Source organism: Lipotes vexillifer, unplaced genomic scaffold (assembly GCF_000442215.2).
Source record: "Lipotes vexillifer unplaced genomic scaffold, Lipotes_vexillifer_v1.1 scaffold656, whole genome shotgun sequence".
Taxonomy (NCBI): Eukaryota; Metazoa; Chordata; class Mammalia; order Artiodactyla; family Lipotidae; genus Lipotes; species Lipotes vexillifer.
In genome coordinates, this window is record NW_006791939.1 from 56,928 (window position 1) to 70,616 (window position 13,689).

The window sequence follows — 13,689 nt, forward strand, 5'->3', positions numbered from 1 at the left end:
AGTTCTGGTTCTGACCAGACTCCAGAGAAGATGTGTTAATTTCTTCCTTCCTACAGCCATTCACCAGTGGGCCTGGTCAGGATGTTTCCTGTGAGCTAAACAAAGGTATTTTAGCTTAATGCTCATTAAAACTTCCAGACATGGGCTATTATGAAACAGAATACAAAGGTTTTTTTCCTATTACAGAATTTCCATGTTCTCAGGACATAGTTCTTTAGACCTTGGAAAAGCGGACACGTGGGGTGGGCTGAGACACTGTGACGTGTCCTGAGGACTGAGTCAGCCTCACACACCCATCAGCTAGTCCTCTTAGTGTCACTAAGCCCCTGTGTGGTATTCTGAGGTCACCCCTTTCCAGGAGCCCCTCACACCCAGTCTCTGCCCATGGACGAGACGATCCTGCAGGAAGGAGGTGACTCAGAGTCCAGCACTCAGGACATTCATTGACAACTGACCAGACCAGGCCCAGCATCCTCTCCTGTATAGATACATATGTCAGTCTGATGAGAGTCCCTGGAGAAGAGCTTTACACCAATCCTGATGCCAACTGCTCTCCAGTCCCAGATTCATTTCCACAATCCAGGGAGCAGGTGCATCTCAGATGGGACTCAATAGACTTTCTCTCTCTCAGTTACACTTGTGTTCTTCTCCTAAGCTTTTGCCTGTGGACAAAGTACACTGCCTGCCATTTCAGTAAACAAAGGATATTGCAGCCAAAAAGCCATCAGCCACTGCAGGCCCCCAAGACAATGTGCCCTGACTGGAATTCAGGGGTGGAGAAAACAAGATAGAGGCCCTAGGTAGTTAAGATGCATATCAAATGAATAAGTTCGATAAGCCCAGACTCTTGCATCTTTCCATACATAGTAAAGCATAAAAATCATTAACTCAAGATGTGTCATTTTTGACATAAGCAGTAACCTTTTGATGTTTCCCTAAATTTTTTTCAGCAACTGATCTTATATCCTCTGGCTCTTCCCATATCCCTTTGGAAGAGTTCCTCAGAGCTATCTCAGAGGCCATATTCCTGGGCTATAATACTCAGTAAGACCACCAAATAAAATATTTCTCAAATTTTTGGTTATGCCTTTTTTATCACTCACCTGATTTCAAGGAGTTAGATGGAAACTCTGTACGTTCTATTTAGTATTACTCTTACACTAAATCTGCTCTAAAAAATAAAGTCTACTTTTAAAATTATAAACCAATACCACTGATGAATAAAAATGCAAAAATCTGCAACAAACTACAAGCAAACAGAATAAAACATCACATTAAAAGGATCATATACCATGATCAAGTGGGATTTATCCCAGGGATGCAAGGATTCTTAAATATATGCAAATCAATCAATGTGATACACCATATTAACAAACTTAAGAAGAAAAATCATATGATCATCTCAATAGATGAAGAAAAAGCTTTTGACAAAACTCAACACGGATTTATGATAAAACACTCCAGAAATTGGGCATAGAGGGAACCTCCTTCAACATAATAAAGGCCATATATGACAAATCCACAGCAAACATCATTCTCAATGGTGAAAAACTGAAAGCATTTCCTGTAAGATCAGGAACAAGACAAGGATGTCCACTCTCGCCAGTCTTATTCAACATAGTTTTGGAAGTCCTAGCTATGGCAATCAGAGAAGAAAAAGAAATTAAAGGAATACAAATTGGAAAAGAAGAAGTAAAACTGTCACTGTTTGCAGATGACATGATACTATACATAGAGAATCCTAAAGATGCTACCAGAAAACTACTAGAGCTAATCAATGAATTTGTTAAAGTTGCAGGATACAAAATTAATGCACAGAAATCTCTTGCATTCCTATACACTAATGATGAAAAATATGAAAGAGAAACTAAGGAAACACTCCCATTTACCATTGCAAGAAAAATAATAAAATACCTAGGAATAAACCTACCTAGGGAGACAAAATATCTGTATGAAGAAAACTGTAAGACACTGATGAAAGAAATTAAAGATGATACCAACAGATGGAGAGATATACCATGTTCTTGGAATGGAAGAATCAGTATTGTGAAAATGACTATACTACCCAAAGCAATCTACAGATTCAATGCAATCCCTATCAAACTACCAATGGCATTTTTACAGAACTAGAACAAAAAAATCTTAAGAATTTGTATAGAGACACAAAAGACCCCGAATAGCTAAAGTAATATTGAGGGAAAAAAATGGAGCTGGAGGAATCAGACTCCCTGACTTCAGACTATACTACAAAGCTACAGTAATCAAGACAGTATGGACTGGCACAAAAACAGAAATATAGATCAATGGAACAGGATAGAAAGCCCAGAGATAAACCCAGGCACCTACAGTCACCTAATCTATGACAAACAGGCAAGAATATACAATGGAGAAAAGGCAGTCTCTTCAATAAGTGGTGCTGGGAAAACTGGACAGCTACATGTAAAAGAATTAAATTAGAACACTCTCTAACACCATACACAAAAATAAACTCAAAATAGATTAGAGACCTAAATGTAAGACCAGACACCATAAAACTCTTAGAGGAAAACATAGGAAGAACAGTCTGACATAAATCACAGCAAAATCTTTTTTGATCCACCTCCTAGGGTAATGGTAATAAAAACAAAAATAAACAAATGGGGCCTAATGAAACTTAAAAGCTTTTGCACAGCAAAGGAAACCATAAAGAAGACGAAAAGATAACCCTCAGGATGGGAGAAAATATTTGCAACTGAATCGTCGGACAAAGGATTAATCTCCAAAATATATAAACAGCTCATGCAGCTCAATATTAAAAAAACAGGGCTTCACTTGTGGCGCAGTGGTTGAGAGTCTGCCTGCTGATGCAGGGGACATGGGTTCGTGCCCTGGTCCAGGAAGATCCCACATGCCGCAGAATGGCTGGGCCCATGAGCCATGGCCGCTGAGCCTGGGCATCCGGAGCCTGTGCTCTGCAACGGGAGAGGCCACAACTATTAAAGAAACAAACAACCCAATCCAAAAATGGGCAGAAGACCTAAATAGACACTTCTCCAAAGAAGACATACAGATGGCCAAGAAGCACATGAAAAGCTGCTCAACATCACTAATTATTAGAGAAATACAAATCAAAACTACAATGAGGTATCACCTCACACCAGTTACAATGGGCATCATCAGAAAATCTACAAACAACAAATACTGGAGAGGGTGTGGAGAAAAGGGAACCCTCTTGCACTGTTGGTGGGAATGTAAATTGATACAGCCACTATGGAGATCAGTATGGAAGTTCCTTAAAAAACTACGCATAGAACTACCATATGACCCAGCAATCCCACTACTGGGCATATACCCTGAGCAAACCATAATTCAAAAAGAGTCATGTACCAATATGCTCATTGCAGCTCTATTTATAATAGCCAGGACATGGAAGCAACCTTAGTGTCCATCATTGGATGAATGGATAAAGAAGATGTGGCACATATATACAATGGAATATTACTCAGCCATAAAAAGAAACGAAATTAAGTTATTTGTAGTGAGGTGGATGGACCTAGAGTCTGTCATACAGAGTGAAGTAAGTCAGAAAGAGAAAAACAAATACCATATGCTAACACATATATATGGAATCTAAGGAAAAAAAATTGAAAAGGTAATGAAGAACCTAAGGGTAAGATGGGAATAAAGACACAGACCTACTAGAGAAAGGACTTGAGGATATGGGGAGGGGGAAGGGTAAGTTTTGACAAAGTGAGAGAGTGTAATGGACATATATACACTACCAAACGTAAAATAGTTAGTGGGAAACAGCCGCATCGCACAGGGGGATCAGCTTGGTGGTTTATGACCACCTAGAGGAGTGGGATAGGGAGGGTGGGAGGGAGGGATATGCAAGAGGGAAGAGAGATGGGAACATATGTATATGTATAGCTGATTCACTTTGTTGTAAAGCAGAAAGTAGCACTCCATTGTAAAGCAGTTATACTCCAATAAAGATGTTAAAAAATAAATAAATAAAAACTAAAACTAAAACTAAAAATAGAATTACCATATGACCCAGCAATCCCACTACCTGGCATATACCCAGAGAAAACCATAATTCAAAAAGACACATGCAACCCAATGTTCATTGCAGCACTATTTACAATAGCCAGGTCATGCAAGCAACCTAAATGCCCATCAACAGACGAATAGATAAAGAAAATGTGGCACATATATACAATGGAATATTACTCAGCCATAAAAAGGAGCGAAATTGGGTCTTTTGTCGGTACGTGGATGCATCTAGACTGGCATACAGACTGAAGTAAGTCAGAAAGAGAAAAACAAACATCGTCTATTAACGCATATATGTGGAACCTAGTAAATGGTACAGATGAACTGGTTTGCAGAGCAGAAATTGAGACAAAGTAGAGAAAAAACATATGGACACCAAGGGGTGAAAGTGGCGGGGGTTGGGGGTTGTGGTGGTGGGATGAATTGGGAGATTGGGATAGACATGTATACACTGATGTGTTTAAAATGCATGACTAATAAGAAAAATAAATTAAAAATAAACATTAAAAAAAAAGAAAAATAAACAATTTTTGTTCATTGATCTTTAAAAGTTTTAAAATTTCATTTGTTTTGAGGCTCCAAACCAAGTAAGACATTTTTTAAATTACCCACTTGCATTCTTTAAAAGTACTAAATTACCTCTATAATTTGTATATTTGACATTATATAAATCACTCTGAAAATAGTTATGCTCAACTAGCATTTGCAGGACAGAAAAAAATTTTGTAATTCTGAAGTGTTCAGTTCTGCTTACAAAATTACTTTATATCCTCTGGTCTGATGGACCAGTGAGTGGCCTAGGAGACCTGAGGCTCAGAATGTCTATCAGTAGAGATGAATCTAATCTCTCCAATGCTCTCACCTTCCCTCTCCCTGCACTGGCTGCTAGAGCAGCTTTGGTGGATCATGATTCGTTGGTGGCCATATGTAAAATCTGACTCCCTTTCAGGCCTTGGGTATTGCTGTTCTCACTGTTGTAAGGAATAGAGGTTAAGCTAGAGGGATGAGATACTTGTGATGTCCACTAGAAGGGAAAAAGAACCTCTTAGTCAATAATGAGCTCTTACTCAGCAGCTCCAGGGTGAAACCCTCAACAAGCACCATCTCATTGGATCCTACTAAAAATTCCATAAGCCGGGTATGCATCATTATCTTCATTTTAGGGGGAAAATGAAGCTCTTGCCTAATGTCCGCCCAGCCGTATATCCCCTTCCTCCCCAGAGTCAACAATACTATCATCTGAATCCTTAGCAGGGAGCCTTCATTTGAGTGCACTTTTTTTAGACCCACTGTGATGATTAAATTTATGTGTCAATTTCACTGTGAGAAGAGATGCCCAAAGTGCAGGTCAGACATTAATTCTGGGAGGATCTGTAAGCACATTCTGGAAAGAGATTACCATTGGAATCAGTAGACTGAGTGAAGAGATCAGCCCTCACCAATGTGGGTGGGCATCATACTATCTTTTGGGGTCCTGAATGTAACAACAAGGGCAAACTGTCTCCCTCTCTATCTTCTTGGCCATGAATATTGGAGCTACTGGTTCTTGAGCCTTGAAATTCCAGGACATACACCAGTGGTTCCCTGGTTCTCAGGCCTTGAGGCTTGACTTGGAGCTACACCATCAGTTCCACTGCTTTTCAGCCTTAAGCTTAGGTCTGAATTATACCACAGACTTTCCTAGTTCTCTAGCAAACAAACAGTAGACTGTGGGACTTCTCAGCCTCTGTAACCTTGTAAGCCTCTTCTACGTGTGTGTCTATATATACAGGTGAATACTGAACAACATGTGGTCGAACTACTTCACTTACACATGGATATTTTTCAATAGTAAATATAGTTCTACACCATCTGTACTTGGTTGAATCTGAGGAAATTGAACGGATGATGAGAAGGGCCAACTATGAGTTGTATGTAACCAATACATAACAGATATTTTGTTATATATTTTGAAATGCTGATGTCAAACATGTTATCCTTGTCTTCCCTGATATGGAGAAACAGGAGTTGTAATGGGAATAATATCATCTCTTATTGAAGTGAACAACCCCACAAAAGGATACAATTTTTAATGTGGAATGGAAATAATAAAGTCATGTTAAATGCATATATTCTTTTAATATTTTGCTAAAAGGAATTTGGATGTCTGGCCAAAACTACATTAAATCAATAAGGACCTCTACTCACCCTGACAGTCATGGAATGGTGAGGACCAGAGTCTTATTAACAGTGTTGACAACACCTTCCAGAACTGGCACCTTGCTCTTTGCAGTGAAACCTTTCTCAGCACATGCAAAGGCCAGGAACTGAAGTGTATAGACCCACTGTGAGAACCGTGAAAAATACTCATGGCCAGGGTCATAGCCTGAGTCAGCAATGAGAGCCCTGCCAAGAGCTCTTCACTCCAGTGGTTCATTGGACACTGAATATGTTCTCCTTTGTTTGTATTAACCTTCTGAACAGCCAAAGAAATAAGCAAAGATGTAAGATGCTTCAGACAAAATAAGGAACTTGCAACAATGGTAAGGTTGCTGATCATAAACAACTCGGTGCCTTTTATTTTTTCATCAATAACTGGAGATTCCTGAGGTACACACTGAGAAAACAGAATAATATACCATGGAAGGCAGCAGTCAGTTTTCACTGTGGATCTCTTTATTTCTGACTATTCCTTTACAGCTAGCCACCCAGGGGTAACTCTAACATGTAGGTCTCAACCCCATATCCGCCTCCAAAAATCTAGGTTCATATTTGACTGTAAAAGCACATATTCCTGAAAGTCCCATCACCTCCCAGGGCCTACATTTCCAGTGCAATCCTGCACCCATCCTGGATCACCATTCCTTTACCTATTCACACTGAGGAGGTATCAAAAACCTTGAGTGTGTTTTCCCTTCATAATGTACCTATGTCCTAGATTTCAGTTTCCATGTGCCCAGAAGAAAGCTTTTGATAGAGGCAGCCAACTAGACATGAGTATTACAGCAGTATATAATGGGCACCATGTGATTGCATATGTCATCATCATAGTGAGGACAGGGGCTGAGGCTAAGGCAGATGGTCCTGGGCTGTGATAAGTCTCTCAGAATCTCAAACAGCTCAGCCCCAAGCTGCGCAAGTCTCCCTTTGAGCAGAACACCCTGAGGGCTATAATTCTCCTGAGGGACAGGATAAAACTCTTGACTTAAACAGGGCAGCCCAGTGGTATGTAGCAGCATCTTCTCCATGACAGCCATGGAGAGGATGTTCCCACACAGCCTGAAGGACCTGAGCTGGGAGCAATGGCTCAGGGCAGGCAGGATGGGCTCAAATTGGAAGTCTATGATCCCACACTAATCTAAGTCCAATCCTGGAGCATGGTTGCAACTTTCTCCACTAGAACTTGGAGAAGCTCAGGACTAAAGTTGGTCAGAGTGACACCACTCAGATCCAGGCCTTTTAGCTGACTGATGTTTGGGCATAGGGACAGATGGGTCAAATCTGATTCTGTAAGCCTTCAGTTAGTTTTTGAGAGGTTGTCCAAGGTGGTCCTCAGGTACCTGGAGAGAAACCGAGCAATTAGTTCTTGGAAACTCAGGTGGCAGGTGAGCTCCAGTTGAGAGACAAATGATTTCTACAGGGCCAAGGTTAATCTGACCATCTGATGAGGGTCAATATACTGATTACTCCGTCTCATTCTAGGCTGAGTCTTCGTGACTGAGTCACTTCACAATATCTTGAAAATTCTCTTTTCCATCATCAAGCTGAGTACAACATATTCCACTTCCTTATGAGGATGAACAAAGATAATGGAATGTACTAGAACATGCTAAGAGCAGAGCCTGAGAGAGTCTCAATCAAGTGTGGACATCACTAAGTGTGGTATCGGGAGATGAGATAAAAAATGATCTCAACTCAGACTCCTTCAGTCCTTGCTTGGGCTCCAGATGCCTATATCCCTGGCCAAGTGAGGATCTAGGGAGACATGCATAAAGAACCAATGTGCACAAGGTCCCACAACATCAATGGGGGTTGCCAGTCTGCAGGGGCTCACTTATTTCCCTGCATGATCTACAAACCTTCTATCACTGTTTATTGTCCTTTGGGCTCTGCTCCACTACCACCATCTCCAGAATCATGATTTTCCCATATATTAATTACTTTATCTTATGCAACAACTGTTACACACAGGGAATTTAAGACAGGCTCACTGTGGACACAAACCTTGTGAGCATAGAGGTTCTCTTCAGAAATGCTCTGGTCTGATGTGGTTTCCCCACTTCAATGTCCTCTTTACTTACCTATTTTTTTTTAAGTCATTCGAACATAGACACCTCTTCCAAAGGAAGAAATCACAAACCCTCCATTTCTAGATCCAAACATCAGAGTCTGTAATCTGTACCTCTCTAGCAGGGTGTCCCTTTCAAGAGCCACTGTACCAGTTTAGTCCCTACCTTGTTTTGTATGGCTGTGGGGTACCACCACTCAGGATAGAGCGGCAAGGGAAGCAGTCCGGGTGACATTCTAGTGTGTTCACAAGTACTTGGCCACTGGTGTACTCTCACCTGAGCATCTGGTCCAGGTAGCCTTCAAGGAGGGAGGGAGATTCCAGATAAAGATTCCAGAGGTGGTGCAGCCTGAGAAACTGAGACGTAATTTGGACAAGTTAATGTTGCTCCTTCCCTTCAAAGGCAGACATGTGGATGTGGGAGAGAAGGAGTCTCTGCAAATTACTCATCTGGCCCAAGAAAGGAGCAAACATGGCCAGGGTGGAGAGATGCCAAGTGCAGTCCACTTGCACCTCCTGGATACAGTCCAGGTGCACCATATTCAGGACCTTCATAATATTTTCACAGGCATTGAAATGAACTTCAGCTTCTTACAGCACAGGTGTATGGAAACTTTTCTCTGCTCCACCCATCACGTGAGGTAGGTGAAGAAGTTAACCAGGGTGCTTTTCTTTGCAAAAGTTTATGAATGTCTTCAAGGGAGCCAAAGGCTGCTTTGTCCTTGAACTGTGCTCAGCCATTGGTGCTATTCCTGAGCTTCAGCATCCATGAGTGTTGGCTCCAGACCACATGCTCCAGAAGTTCTGGCCAGTATCCTATAAATCCTGCACCTGAAGTTTGCACTTCCTATGGGGAAAAAGGAGATTGGTGGGAATGCATTAAAATCAACAAAGAATGAAGCAACAGCCTCAAAATGTGACAACAGACTGCCCATCTATACTGTAACTTCAGACTCCTGATATCAACTGCTGCCTTGTCTTCTTTCCTCTCCACCTCACTTTCCTCCATCTCCCTTTCCCCACCCCTCCTTTCTGATTCTCCACTACTGGTAATTTTAAGCATCACTGAGAGGAGGTGGGGCATTTTTTTTTCAGGTTCCCCTGCATCGTAAGCCCTCATAAGCTTTGGAAAGCATTTCCCATAGTGAGCCATGTCCTATGAGTTTCTTCACTGCCATCTTCAGAATCCTCTGATCCATCCTTTTTCCATCCACTTTCCCTCACCACAGCTGTCTCCTCCAGGATGCCAAGGATTTTACCAGGCTACACGAGTCTGACTAACCTGGGGCAAAGCTTCTGAGCAAAAAGGACATCAAGTGTTTCCAGTTCTGCTTGTAGGGGCCCCACATGAGACATGTCTATCAGGCTCCCCAGAGGCAGGTGGACAAAGATATACCAATTATATGTACACCCATTCCACTCCTGGTGTGTACCTGAAAAAAAGCCAAAACACTAATTCAAAAAGATACATGCACCCCAGTGTTCATAGCAACATTATTATTGCCAAGATATGGAAGCAACCTAAGTATTCATTAACAGATGAGTGGATAAAGAAAGTGTGGTATATATATATATATATATGTGTGTGTGTGTGTGTGTGTGTGTGTGTGTGTGTGTGTGTACACACAATGAAATACTACTCAGCCAAAAAAAGAATGAAATTTGCAGCAGCTACATGGATGAACTTGGAGGCCATTATGCTAAGTGAAATAAGTCAGACAGATGAAGACAAATACTGTAAGAAATCACTTATATGTGGAATCTATAAAATACAACATACTAGTGAATATAACAAAAAAGGAGCAGACTCACAGTTACAGAGAACAAACTAGTGGTTACCATTGGGGGGAGGGGAAATATTGGGGTAGGACTGTGGGAGGTACAAACTACTGGTTGTAAGATATGTTCAAGGATGTATTGTACAATATGGGGAATATAGCCAATATTTTGTAACAACTAAAAATGTAAAGTAACCTTTAAAAAATTTTAATACAAACAAATAAAATAAGTTTGGGATTAACATATACATAGTACCATACATAAAATAGATAAACAACAAGGACTTACTGTATAGCATGGGGAACTATATTCAATACCTTGTAATAACCTATAATGGAAAAGAATCTGAAAAAGCATATATATATGTATATATACATATACATATATGTGTATATATACATATAGCACATATATATATATGTATATGTGATATATGTATCACTTTGCTGTAAACCTGAAACTAACACAACATTGTAAATTAACTATACTTCAATTTTTTAAATGTATATAAAAATAAATAAATAAATAAATAATATATGTATCCAACATCAGAACTCCTAAATATATAAAACAAACATCTACAGATATAACAGGGGAAATAGATGGCCATAAAATGGTAGTAGGAGACTTGAATACTCTAATTTCGATAATGGATGGAATATCCAGACAAAAATCAGTAAGGAAACAGCAAAGTTGAACATCACTATAAACCAATGGACCAAACAGATATGTAGTGAACATCCAACAGCAGCAGAAGGCACCTTCTTCTCAAGCACAGGTGGATTCTCCAGGATAAATCACCTTATAGATCACCAGATCACTAAACAAGTCTTAACAAATTTAAGGAGATTGAAATCATCCCAAATGTCTTTTCTGACCACAATGGAATGAAATTACAAATCAATAACAGAAGGAAAATGGGGACATTCATAAATACATAGAAATTAAACAATATAACATTAGATCAAAGAAGAAACTTAAAGGGAAATTAGAAATATTTTGAGACAAATGGAAAGTACCAAGAGATATCAATAAATATCTACATCATAAAAGAAAAAATCCCAAATAACCTAAATTTACACCCCAAGGAACTAGAAAAAGAACAAGCTAAGGCACAAGTTAGCAGAAGGAAAGAAAAAAAAAAATAAAGATCAGATCATGAATAAAATTAAAAAATAGAAAAACAGAAAAAATAGATGCAACTAAGAGGTGGTTTTTGAAAAGATAAAACAAAATCGACAAACCCTTAGCACGATTAAGGAAAAAGAGAAGACTCAAATAAATAAAATCATAAATGAAAGAGAAGACATTACAGCAGATGCCACAGAAATAAAAAAAATTATTAGAAACTATTATGAAAAATTATATACCAATAAATTGGACAACTGAGAAGAAATGGATAAATTCTTAGAAACATATAACCTACCAAGACCGAGCCAAGAAGATATTGAAGTTTGAACAGGCCAATAATAAATAAGGAGATTGAATCATTAACCAAACACCTCTAAACAAAGCAAGACTTAGGGTCAGGTCTTCACAGGAAATTCTACCATTCTACCTAACATTTAAAGAAGAATTAGTACCAATCCTTCTTAAACTCTTCCAAAACTGAAAGAAAGAACACTTCCAAACTCATTTTATGAAGCTAGCATTACCCTGACACCAAAGCCAGACAAAAAAGTCAGAAATAGAGCTACCATATGATCCACCAATCTCACCTACATACACAAAGGAGTTAAAATCAGGACCTCAAAGAGCTATCTGCACCCCTGTTCATTGCAGCATTGTTCACAATAGTCAAAACATGGAAGCAACCTAAATGCGCATCGCCTGATTAATGGCTAAAGAAAATGTGGTATATACACAAAATAGGGTATTATTCAGCTTTAAAAAAAAGGAAGGAAATCCTGCCATTTGCAACAACATGGATGAACCTGGAGGACATTATGCTAAGTCAAGTAAGCCAGACACAGGACAAATGCTACATAATACAACTTATATGAGGAATCTAAAATAGCCAAACCCTTAGAAGAGAGTAGAAGGGTAGTCGTCAGGGCCTGGGGAGAGGGAAATGGGGAGGTGATGGTCAAAGGGTACAAAGTGTCAGGTATGCAAGATGAGTAAGTTCTAGAGATCTGCACGGCATAGTGCCTATAGTTCATAAAGCCATATTATGTACTTAGAACTTGGCTAAGAGGGTAGATCTTCTGTTAAATGTTCTTATCACAATAATAAAGAAAGAGGGTGGAGGAAACTTGGATGTGATGGATGTATTTATGGCATAGACTGGTGATGGTTTCACAGATGTATACTTATATCCAACGTCATCAGGTTGCATACATTAAATAGGTACAGCCTTTTCTGTGACAATTGTACATCAATACAGTGGTTTAAAAAAGTGAATAGAACCTGATTTGGTCTAGGGAGCTGAAGGCCTCATGGACAAAGCCACTGGGACACATTTATAATCCACATTAAGTGAGAAAAGCTGGCAGAGAATAATACAAACTGTCATTTTGACTATAGAAAAAAATAGAAAACATGCAAAAATACTCCAGAGATTACCTCCAGATGGTGGGATTACAGATGATTCTTACTTGTTTTTCTTAAGTTTTCTGTATTTCTTCTGCACAGGAAAAACAATGGAGGTGATTTCAGAATCTGAATTTGTACTGGTTGCAGTGATTAGTTACAGGTAGAAGAATCCACTTTTTGTGGTTTGGGCAGAGGGGTTTTATTCCTGGGTGTTAAGACTGAGATTCCAGGACCACAAGGGAACCAAGAGTAGAGGCCCCATAGCCAGGAATAACACAGCCTAGACAATCACCTGACTCCACCCAAGACTGTTGCCATGGAAAACACACTGTCTGTGATGCTGCTACTGTCGAAGAACCAGACCCCTCTATTCCATGCCACTCTGGAGCCCCATCTCTCCACCTCCATGTGTTGCCCACTTCCACCTTTTAGATCTCAGGCAGGCATCTGTGCAGAGGTGCTGAAGCCACCTGCAGAAGCCTAACAGCATGGGTGTCTAGGAAATGTAGATTTCAGGTTTTCCAGAGATACAAGGCATGGAAGGAGGGGGTGGCATACATGCTGAGTGAGTCAGTCTGCAGGATCCACCACAGATGTGAGACAAGGGTGACAAAACTATAACATGTACCCTTGACCTTCTGAAGTCCACATGGTGGCTCAGTTACCCATGGTCTTCTGATAAGGACAGCAGGAGACTCTCAGTCTAGCGAGGGCTGGCGGCCAGAGCCCCTCACCCTGGCCTCCTCTCACTTCCAAATGCCAGCACCTCTCTGCCTGGGGCTTCCCCTGCTGCCGGAGACCCCTTGGCCTCCTTGGGGCAGGCTTAGCATCCCCAGGAGCAGACTCAGCCAGGACCCCAGCTGCCTCTCTGTGCTGGCTCCCAGGCTCCCTGGTGTGCCGATTCCTGTTGCCTACAATGGGGGCATCCTGTAATCGGGGGATCCTGCAGTGGGAGGATCCTGTAGTGGGGGGCATCCTGTATTAGGGGGAATCCTGTAGTGGGGGCTCCGCAGTGGAAGGAGCTTGATAACAGGGATAATTAGTCACCTTCCCTTCTTCTTCTCACTTCCCTA

General features: G+C 40.5%; 1 pseudogene; it reads right to left on the minus strand.

The window, feature by feature from the left end:
* Nucleotides 1-7,001: 7,001 nt before the first annotated feature.
* Nucleotides 7,002-13,689, minus strand: part of LOC103079341 (putative PRAME family member 24) — a 9,556-nt pseudogene continuing 2,868 nt past the window's right edge.